This window comes from Leptonychotes weddellii, chromosome 5 (assembly GCF_054177405.1).
Source record: "Leptonychotes weddellii isolate Sample4059 chromosome 5, ASM5417740v2, whole genome shotgun sequence".
NCBI lineage: Eukaryota > Metazoa > Chordata > Mammalia > Carnivora > Phocidae > Leptonychotes > Leptonychotes weddellii.
Genome location: NC_138373.1, coordinates 55,600,831 through 55,612,762, shown reverse-complemented (window position 1 = coordinate 55,612,762; position 11,932 = coordinate 55,600,831). Strand labels below are relative to the sequence as shown.

Sequence of the window (11,932 nt, the reverse complement as noted above, 5' to 3'; positions counted from 1 at the left end):
AGCCCATAATCAGCTTCTAAAGATTGCACATCCACACGCAGTGATCACAAGAATTGCCCACACACCCGCGCTTCCGAGTGAGATGGAGTCACCTGAACTTTTGCACCAGCGTCTTCCTGGCTCGTGCCCGGCACCGTGATGATCAGACACTGGCGCCAATATTTTTTTTTTAAAGATTTTTATTTATTTATTTGACAGAGAGACAGCGAGAGCAGGAACACAAGCAGGGGGAGTGGGAGAGGGAGAAGCAGGCTTCCCGCGGAGCAGGGAGCCGGATGCGGGGCTCGATCCCAGGACCCTGGGATCATGACCTCAGCCGAAGGCAGACACTTAACGACTGAGCCACCCAGGCGCCCGACACTGGTGCCAATATTATGATATCAGGGCACCTCCTCTGAAATCTAGGCTCCTACTGTCACCTCTATAGTTTCCACCTGTTCAAAGGGCAGGGCCCAGCAGTAGCCGTGTCTTCTTCAAGGAATCCATGCTGTTTTTCCTCCAGTTTTTTTATGTGCTGCAAAGCAGCATCTACATTTGCATTCTTTCCCTCCAGTGTTCACTTACAAAGAATGGACTCATCAACTGTTTCAGAGATCACCCTGAGGAAAATGTTTTCTGGGTCCCTGTTTTTATTTTCTTCTGTCCTTTCACACTGAAGGACACATGGAACACAAAGACAGTCTTATTTTAGGGAGCGGGTAGTCTTCCTTCAATAGCCAGCAATTTCTGTGAACTCTCTCATCATTGGTAAGCTTCCGGCTTGTGCTAGATTTCACCTCGATTTCTAAGAACATGAAGAAAATAATTACTTGGTTTTCTTGCCACGTCTTTGTCTTCCATTCATACTTCTCTATTGTGATTCTTGGATGGCAAATCTTTTCTTTTGCCATTTATCTATTCTTCATATATGATTAGACCTCTCAGTTTCCTTTCACAAGCAGAGAGTGGAACTGAGCACATTTAAATAAAGAGAAACTGTATTCTGAGCCACATTGCCAGCATACTGATGTATGCTGTCGCTGAGGCTGGCAAATCATAATTACTGGTACTTTTAAAAAGTAAAATGGTCTATAATCCTTAAATGTGATATATGAGGTGTTTTATTACTCCCCAGCACTCTAGTCTGCAATGGGCAACAGTTGCTTCTGTGAGATTCTTCTATAAAAACACCTAACAGTAGCAATTAGGAAAAATTCACACACACACACACACACACACATACACACACACACACAGGGAGGATGGGGGGAAAGAGAGAGAATTAGGATCTATATTCTCTCTCTTTCCATTTCCCTTTCCCCAGAATGATGATAAGAAATAGGAAAAATGGTCCAAAAGAACAGGGGGACAAGTCAGGAGACTGGATAATCCAAATTGGGCTCCTGAGGGATGGGGAGGGTGGCTGCATGTTTCTCCATGTGGCACACAACCCCACTGCAAGATGCAGGGGAATGGTGACAGAGGATCACTAGCCCCTTCTTGGTGGTTGCTTCTTCTTATTATTGTTGCTCTTTTTTTTAAGTAGAGGGCCCAAGATTCAAGGAGCCATCCTGCACTCATTTAAAATATAATGGTGGTAAAAATGATTTCAAGTATTTTCTTGAAAATTTTAAACCTGGGAATATTTTCTATCTTCACTTTATCTTTTGTGGTTTTTCCAAATGATTTCAGTTTTAAGTCTATCATTTTGCCAAAATAATAAAACATCTGGAAAATCCAACCAATACAGAAAAGTAAAAAACAGAACCTGACAGCCCTTCTCTATAGATAAGTTCTGTGAAGAGATTTGGCTGTATCATACTGGAATTTTTCTACACATTTGCAAATGTATGGATGTATCAGTATATATGTTTATATAGACATAGAATAAAATTTGTATATATAAACATATTTATAAGTATATGTGTTTCTGGATTTATATGTATTACTGAACATAGAACCAAACATGTATGGGGCAAATTTCAGAAATTGTGTTCAGGCTATATTTCTAGGTATATTTGTGTTTGTGTGAATGTACGTATATGTGTATGTGTGTGCATATATATATACATATATAAATGTATATAAATGTACATATATATTCACATACACATATGCATGTATTTACACATTTATCCATTATCCCTGGCACTGAAATTCCTCTCAGGATGGCAACTGCATTTATTTAAGAAAATTCTTTTGCAAAAAAATTCTTTTGCAAGGTCATTTGGGATGAGAGGTGAGACACTGAAGCCATAGGTATTTTCAAGAGACAGAGTAACACAAGAGATTAATTAATTTTAAAAATCACTATTATCTTCATTATGATTAACATTTATTAAATACCTACTATATGTCAGGTGCTATTTTAAGATGACTAAACCATTCCACCAGAGTATATGAGCAAAATGTGCTTCTGTCACAAGCAGAAAAGGATGGAGTGGCAGAAAGAACCCACAAGAAAGAGGCTGCCCAACTGAGCTCTAAGTGAGGAGCAAAGACAGTGAGGTGGCCCCAGAAGTGAGTGCCATCTTTTTCTGTCCACATTTCTTTTCTGTACCTTCTTCCCTAGAGCAAAAACAAATTCTGCTCATTTTTTCAGGCACAGAAACTTAGTCAGTCTTATTCTTGACTTTCATCAGCATATTTTTTTATCAGTGGAGGGGAATTTTGCTTTTGCTTTTATTTTTGTTTTGATTGTTAGTTCTCTTTTGGTCATAAAGAAAGTTTTACTTTTCACAGAAGCGAATTTATTAACATTTTCTTTATGGGTTCTGACTTTATGCCTGCTCATAAAGGCCCTCCACACCCTCCAAAATTATAAAAGTAATTTTTCTCCTTTTTTTTTTAGCACTTCTGTGCCTTTGTTTCTTACATTTAAGTCTTTGCTCTATCTGAATTTCTTCTGGATTATTTTGTATTTAAGAAGTAATGATCTATTAATTAATGGCTAACCACTTCTTTTAACATTATTTATTAATTTACCTTTTTCATTGATTGTACATGCCACTTTTCTTGATATACTGAAATCACATAAGTTCTTGCATTTATGTCTGAATTCTCTACTCCTTTCCATTGATTATACCACCCATTTCAGTATAAGTACCCTAATATATTAATTAAGGTCACTTCATAATGATAACAGCAATTTTATTTTGCTGATTTATTGAATGTTTTATTATGTGCTGATACTTTTTTTTTTTACATGTGGAACGTAAGACATAGAGAAGTTCAATAATTTACCCAAGTTCACACAGATAGTAAGTAGAGGAGCCAAGATTTGAACTAGATTGTCCAGCCCTAAAGATAACCTCTTGGTCGTTATTCTCAGCTGCCTCATGACACAACTTGATGTCATAAAGTTATTCTACTTTTGTGACTCTTCTCTCTCTGAATATTCCTTTATGTTTATTTTTCCAGATGAACTTCAGAATTATTTTTGACAAATTTTCCCCAGAATCTTGGGCTAGTTTTACATGGGGATCCTAGTGAATATACACATTGATTTAGGAAGAATTGATAAGTCTAAGGAGTCTTCCTTTCCATGAGTAAGGTATGCTTCTCTATTTATTTGTCTTCTTTTATATACTTCCACAGAGATATTTGCAAACATCTTTATGGTGACAGGACTTTGTCCATTTTATTTCCTAATTATTGGTTATATAAGAAAACTATTAACTTTTATATATTAATGTCAAGTAGTACTAAGGGTAATGGCATCCTAGTCTTATCTGTGATTTTAACATGAATGCTTCCAGTGTTTGCCATACATATAGTCCTATGTTTTTATTTTAAAGATATATTCTTAAATACTAAAGGAATATTCCTTTATCCTTATTTTCCTACGATTTCTTTAAAGTCAGAAATAGACATTAACTTATCAAATACCTCTTCTATACCTATCAACATGATTATATCTTTTTACCTTTTGGCCTACTAATAAGGTGAATTGTCAATAAATATCCTAATTAAGCCTTTCTTAAGGTCTTAAAGAATAAACTCCATGTGGTTTTGTCTACTTTTTTAGTTTATTACTGGATTTTATTTGCCTTGTTATTTAGAATTTTTGCATAGACATTCACATGTGAGACTAGCCTATAATTTTCTTTTCTGTGCTATTTTGGTCAAAATTTATATGCTGGTTTTATAAAAAACTTGTCTTTCTCTGTGTTCTAGTACAGTTATAAAGGCATCAGAATTATCTATTTCTTGAACATTTGAAAGAATTCACTCGGATCCCAATACTTCTCAAAGGAATAGCTTGTAGAAAGCCTGAATAGAGCAAAAATAAATCTATAAACAAAGCCGGTACCATTTTGACAAACATACTAGTTGGCTCAGACCTCCATAGCTTGGGAACAGACTAGATTTAGGTAAATCAAAGAGGTTATCCATAGAAAGGACACAGAGTACAGCCAAGACGCACAACAAAGAAATTAGCAACATCATCCAGGAGAGCCAGAGATACAAGTTTCTGGACTCCAAAAATTCTCTCTAGCGATGCACAACTGTTGATGGTACCAGAAGCCTAACTGCTCTTCTTCCTGTCAGTCCTAATCTGAAAGTGGGCTAGAGATTACCTCACCTGTGCTGAGGACCCTTCATCCATCATGGAGTTCTACAGGCCATGGTACAATCTCAAAAACAAGCACACCATTCTCCACCTCCCGGGGTCTTCCAGCTGGGTTCGAGTTCATTTCTGAACTTAGTGTTGGGAACCAGAACACAGGGCAGTTTTTTCAGATTACCATGCTAGCAATCTTTAGAACAGTCTGGGGTGTGTGTGTCTCTACCTAGCTCTTAAAGATAAAGAGAGTAGTTTCAAGATAGCCTACTGTATTGGAAAACTATGTTCTTGCCAGATCACAATCTTCTCGAGCCTGAGCTCCAGATCTCATACAACCCCAATAGCTCTATACAGTACCTGATAACCCAAAAATGATTTTCTAATTTTCCGTAGGTTTCTGTCTCCCTTCTCAAATCTCACATAAATGCATAAAATGATGCACTTTAGACATAGTAAAAATGTTTTCAGATTACCTTTATACCCACTGCTGCTCTATGCTCTGGTGTTAATAAAGCTTTCTTCTCCCTGAGTTTGAAGATAACATAGACATTAGATAGCAAAATTGTGGTAGGAAATGTACTTCATGACAAAGGATATAAAATAAATAAAGGAAAGGAGACAGAATAACAGAAAGCAAGTTCAATGAGAAGTTAATGCACTTGCAAGGCTTGGTTTGGAGATTGGTGGGATGTAAAGCTGGGTGATAAATTAGGGCTAGATGTTGAAAACTTAGCTGATTTTATTTCAGGAGCGACACGGACAAATTCACATTTTGAAAAGCTCCACCTGGCATCCATGGGGAAATGTGCGTTAGAGATGGAAGAGCTGAGAGTGGGGAGAGCAGGGCCGAGGGCTGATGAAGGCTCCATAAAGCCAAGGCAGGAGGCATAAAGGGAGCACAGACTTAAGATGTATTAGGAAGAAGAACTGGCAGGACTTAGTCACAAACTAGATATGGGGGACTGAAGAAGACAAAAGAAGCAAGGATAAATCCTAGTTTTATGAGACTCACTCAAACAAGGAGCACAGGATGAAAGTTCTGTTGTGGACAGCGTACCTCTAAAGTAACTGTGGGAATCTGTGTGGCAATCTTTACCTAGCAGTTCTGCTGGGGAATCTGGGTTGCTTAGTTGCTAAACAAAAAAGAAAAGAAGAATCTCAAGGATAGGGGGAGGTTATTTTAAGGACACTGGAAGTTGAGCCACAAGGGAAGTTAAAGCCAAAAAGAAGTTATTCTTCCCATCATCCACCTCTCAACATTCTCAGTCTTTCCAGGCCACAGGCATCCACTCTCAACCCTAAAGTCAGAGAGATTTTCCTAAAACAAGTTGGATCAGGCCACTCCTGACTAATACCCATGACCCTGAAGGCAAGGCTCACAATTCTTAATTTGGTCTTGGACAACGCTTATGGTCAAGCTCCAGCATAGGTCTCCGCCTCATCTCCTATAACTCTGCTCCTTACAACTGATGGATAAACAGAGGATTAAAGGAAAAATAAAGTGATAGAGAGATGATCTCTCATCTTTTTTTTTTTTCTGCCCATCTGCTGCACTCCAGATCTACCTCCTCTAGGAGGATCCAAATCCTGCTCCTCTCCTGTAACTTTTTTTGCGTGTGGCTCTGGCTTATACAGACTCCCCTGAAATATTTTTTAATAACATGAAGCAAAATTTCCTTACTGCCCATGTTGTTATTCCAGATTCCCATGAGAGAGAATCTGAGTAACTCAGGATGAAGTTCAAGTGACCACTTTCTTCCAATAAGCTGTGGACAAGGGTCAATGTCACATAGAAAGTAAGAAGCCTTCCCAGGGCAATGGGGACAGTCAAGCTCACAGAGAAGGAGGTGTGGGCACCAAGGAAGTGATCAACTTCTCTATCCCAATTCTGCCTTCTTTGGGTGTGATTATTTTTCTAATTTCTCAATTTCTACTTACATTTTGTTCTAATATTATAAAGTATCAGTACCACTCACGCAGTTTTTCAGTCTCAACCAATTTAGTATTATACGTGAATCTGATATGCATGCTCTTGTTTTCCTTTATCCCGATCACTAGTGAAAACATTTTATTTTATTTATTTTTATTTTTATTTATTTGACAGAGAGAGCACAAGTAGGCAGAGCAGCGGGCAGAGGCAGAGGGAGAAGCAGGCTCTCGCTGAGCAGGGAGCCCGACGTGGGGCTCCATCCCAGGACCTGGGATCATGACCCGAGCTGAAGTCAGCCGGCCAACTGACTGTGCCACCCAGGTGTCCCTGTGAAAACATTTTAAAGAGAAATTTGGTTTCCTACTGTAGCATTACAGAAATCTCAGACCTCTTCCCCCAAAAAAAGTGTGTTTGGAAGAAAAATGTTGTTAAAAATCAGGAAGCTAAAAGCACGAGGTTATTGACTATCTTTGTCTGTAATAATAGATGGTAATACTAATTGTTGTTCAGAAGTTGCATATTGTTTTAATTTTCTCAAGGGTAAAATATGAATGTAGACATGGAGAGATTTTTAATATTCCGTTTCTACACTCACTGTATGAGCTTTGCAAATTATTTGATTCTATAATAAAATGCATCTTCCTTTTTTTGAAAGGATGTGGCCCTTTTTAAAGGAGAAACAGTTTTAGAAGGTAGCAAAAAATATCACAACCTAGAAAAACTCATTTGAAATTAAGTTGTCTATTTGCAAGTGAATGAGGTGCTATTTCTGTCCATTTCAATATAATCAGCATTCTGCCTCCAGAAATATTCAAATTTTCATTGCAAATTGCCCCGATGAAGTTCTGCATTTCTCATAACTCAAGACTTAGAACTCACCCCTGGCTCATGGGCTCTTTTAGCATTTATATGAGACTTTAATAACATTTGGAAGATAAGTACCTCCTTCCATCCATACCAGTTGGTTGGGAAATACAGCTAAAAACTAAAAATAAAATATCATGTTACAGAGGCGTGAGGTGGAGGTCATGTAAATAGTTGATCAAATTGAATGTAAACAGTATGTAACAATATGTTGTACAAAGAGGATGAAAGAGATCCTGAACTTGGGACTTGCCAAACCTAAGCTCCATCTTTGAAAGGACACTTCTAATCTCCAATTAGATGTTAAAATTCTTTTATATCTTGGACTTAAAATATAACCCCTGGACACAACCTAGAGAGTCAACTTCAAGAGATGCCAGGATGAATTTTTCTTCCTACCCCACTCCAAACTATTTCATATTCCACCTTGTCCTTCCACAGAGCTGGCAAATGTACAGTTAGAGGGCTATCCCTTTGGATTAGGCATTGCCATTTCCAGGCAGTGTCTTTAAAAATGCAGATTCTCCTAAGAGATGTAACATAGAACATCAGTGACATGATCACCTGAAAAGGTTTACCAAAAGCTGTGCAGAGAGAATAGGATAGCAAGGGGGTGAGGAAGAAGCAGAAAATGGGTTTTCAGTGTTGCTTGAATTCAGGGGATTCAGCTGATGCTTTCCTTAGTGAAACACTTCTAATAACTAACAAAAGTGTTTCAGGTTCAGTTTCTTTATCTCCAGACTTATTTAAATCATGAAACTAACCTGATCAGACAACCCACATAATTTGGATTATGTTTGTACCAAAAGGCTTTCCTGCCACATTAAATGCAGTGATTACCACCACCTTCACTACACGTGGAGAGCTCAAATAGCCAATGTGAGTTCATTTGCTAGTCAATCATGATCTTGTTCTCATTTTCTAAATCAACGTAGAGTTGATATGAAAACAGATATAAACGACTGTACCTGGATGTGCTTTTGGGATTGGAACTGGGCATCAGAACAAAGCTGGCCCATTAGATTTTTTTCTCCCAAAGCATCTGTAATGAAGGAGTTAAAGAGGAAGGGAGAAAGACAGATCCTGTGTGACTGGGATTGGGACAATTCACTGGACCGTGTGGTGTGACCACTGCTCTTTGAACCCAGAAGTGAGAAAAAAATCACACTGTTAGGAGCAGAGTGTGGTGGGGATACACAGAGGGTCTGGACAGTTTTGTGATTCCCAGCCCCAGTTCCACACTGAGTCCAGCTGGGGTCCATGAGACACCCTATGCCCACATAATGAATTTCCCACCACTACCTTTTCATTTTTGTTTTCAGTCAGTCTGAACTGAATTCTGTAGCTTGCAAACAGGGTTGAAACTAATACAGTTCTTATGATGGTTCTGCAAATACACCCCGACCTGTAACGGTAGGCTACACTAAGATGTCAGAATGGAGAATTTCACATAAGGGCATCCCCAAAAGGGGATGCTTTGTTCTAGCTAAGGGTCCATGTGTATTTCAGAAGAATGGCATGCATGTTACCCAGAAGACTGTGCAGTTGGCCACTCTTTTCAGAGTTAGGGTCTATCATTGGTATACCAAGAACATGAAATTAGACAAATAGGATTGTCCTCTGAAGACATAAAACATAAAATCAACGCACAGTGGATCAGATTAGACACACGACAAAATATCATTTATAAAAATCAATGTGGTCCATATACCAAAAATTGATTTTAACATGACTGAAAGGAGCAATTATGCTAATTGAATTTTGAGATGACTTTGATCATCAGCAGCTTGGGCCTGGGCTGGTAGGTTTCTGGTTTAAAAATAAAATATGAAACTCTCAAAAGGTATAGAACTTACAAAAAGACATATTTTCAGGGGCACGTAGGTGGATCAATTAGTTAAGCATCTGACTCTTGATTTCGGTTCAGGTCATGAACTCAAGGTTGTGGGACCGAGCCCCATGTCAGGCTCTGCACTGGATGTGGAGCCTGCTTAATATTCTCTCTCTCTCTCTCTCTCTTTCTCCCCCTGTCCCTCCCCTTGTACGGGCTCGCTCTCTCTCTGTCTCAAAAAAAAAAAAAAAAGAAAAGAAAATGAGAAAATGAACAAGGCTAGAATAAGACAGGCCATAGGTTTAAAAAAAAAGAAATATTTTATGGGGCACCTGGGTGGCTCAGTCATCAAGCGTCTGCCTTCAGCTCAGGTCATGATCCCAGAGTCCTGGGATCAAGCCCCACATCGGGCTTCCTGCTCTGCAGGAAGCCTGTTTCTCCCTCTCCCACTCCCCCTGCTTGTGTTCCCTCTCTCAGTCTCTCTCTCTGTCAAATAAATAAATAAAATCTTTAAAAAAAATATTTTAGATTGGCTTTATCTAGGTGGATATATTATGACTTTTTATGTTAAAAGTATCTATAAAATTATGACTTTTTATATAAAAAGTATCTATATAAAATTGACACACTATTTTCAACTTTGATATTCCATAGTAATTTAAGACAAGAAGAACCACATGTAACATTACCATATTTTCATCAGTAATTACACAGCTCTGTATCTAATGATAAAGGTTGAATTGTGTTAAAGGAATTGGCAATATATTTGCCTCTAGAGAAATATAGCATAGTCCCCTTTATATACAGATTCCTTTATACCACATCACATTTACTTTGGTCCTATATATATTTAAATGTTTGAAGTGCCTTAGACTCTTGACATCTTTTCAAAATAAAACTTTGTTAAGTTCTAATAAATTTTGTGTAAAAACTTGAATAAAATCAAAGAGCAAGCCATGATTTATAGCTAAGAGGACAGTTAGTAGAAGTATGGGTGGAAAAGTATATGCTTTAAAACACAAAAAATATTACATAGTAATTAGAACAGTGGTTCTCAAATTGTGGTCCTTTAAAACTTGGGGATCCCAACCCCTTTTCAGGGGCTCCATGGAGTCAAAATAATTTTCTTAATAATTGTAAAATGTTATTTGTCTTTTTCTTTTACTGTGTTGACATTTTGGTGCAAAAATAATAGCGAATAAAATTGCATGTGCAGAGGAGAAGCAAGATGGCGGAGGAGTAGGAGACCTAAATTTCATCTGGTCCCAGGAATTCAGCTAGGTAGGTATCAAACCATTCTGAACACCTACGAACTCAACAGGAGATTGAAGAAAAGAATAGCAGCAACTCTCTGAACAGAAAAGGGACCACTTTCTGGAAGGTCTCTTCTGATTTGTATAGTGTATATTTTTCTGGGGTCATTGTTACCCTGTTAGCATTTTGTTCTCTCATTCATCTATTATCATCTGGACAAAATGACAAGATGGAAAAAATCACCTCAAAAAAAAGAACAAGAGGCAGTACCGACTGCCAGGGACCTAATCAATACGGACATTAGTAAGATGTTGGAACTAGAGTTCAGAATGACGATTGTAAAGATACTAGCTGGGCTTGAAAACAGCGTGGAAGATACTAGAGAAACTCTGGAGAAATAAAAGACTAAAATCTAACCAAGTCAAAATCAAAAAGGCTATTAATGAGGTGCAATCAAAAATGGAGGCTTGGGGCGCCTGGGTGGCTCAGTTGGTTAAGCGGCTGCCTTCAGCTCAGGTCATGATCCTGGAGTCCCGGGATCAAGTCCCGCATCGGGCTCCCTGCTCAGCGGGAAGTCTGCTTCTCCCTCTGATTCTCTTCCCTCTCATGCTCTGTCTCTCATTCTTTCTCTCTCAAATAAATAAATAAAATCTTTAAAAAAAAAAAATGGAGGCTCTAATGGTTAGGGTAAATGAGGCAGAAGAGAGAATTAGTGATATAGAAGACCAAATGATGGAGAATAAAGAAGCTGAGAAAAAGAGAGATAACAACTACTGGATCATGAGGGCTAAATGCCCCAATCAAAAGACACAGACTATCAGATTGGATAAAAAAAAAGACCCATCAATATGTTGTCTGCAAGAGACTCATTTTAGACCCACAGACACCTCCAGATTGAAAGTGAGGGCGTGGAAAACCATTTACCATGCCAATGGACACCAAAAGAAAGCTGGGGTGGCAATCCTTACATCAGACAAATTAGATTTTAAACCAAAGACTATAATAAGAGATGAGGAAGGACACTATATCATACTTAAAGGGTCTATCCAACAAAAAGATCTGACAATTGTAAATATCTATGCTCCTAACATGGGAGCAGCCAATTATATAAGCCAATTAATAACAAAAGCAAAGAAACACATCAACAACAATACAATAATAGTAGGGGACTTTAACACTCCCCTCTCTGAAATGGACAGATCATCTAAACAAAAGATCAACAAGGAAATAAAGACTTTAAATGAGACACTGGACCAAATGGACTTCACATATATTCAGAACATTCCATTCCAAAGCAACAGAATACACCTTCTTCTCTAGTGCCCATGTTCCAGAATAGATCACATCCTAGGTCACAAATCAGGTCTCAACTGGTACCAAAAGACTGGGATCATTCCCTGCATATTTTCGGACCACAGTGCTTTGAAACTAGAACTCAATCACAAGAAGAAAGTCGGAAAGAATTCAAATACATGGAGGCTAAGGAGCATCCTACTAAAGAATGAAT

At 38.2% G+C, this 11,932-nt stretch overlaps 1 long non-coding RNA gene across 1 annotated transcript in view; it reads right to left on the bottom strand.

Annotated features, from left to right (window-relative positions):
* Positions 1-249: 249 nt before the first annotated feature.
* LOC145721669 (uncharacterized) overlaps positions 250-11,932 on the bottom strand; it is a 60,569-nt gene continuing 48,886 nt past the window's right edge. Inside the window, exon 4 of the long non-coding RNA XR_014145502.1 lies at positions 250-784. This is a non-coding gene — a long non-coding RNA (uncharacterized LOC145721669). The remainder of the gene's footprint in view (positions 785-11,932) is intronic.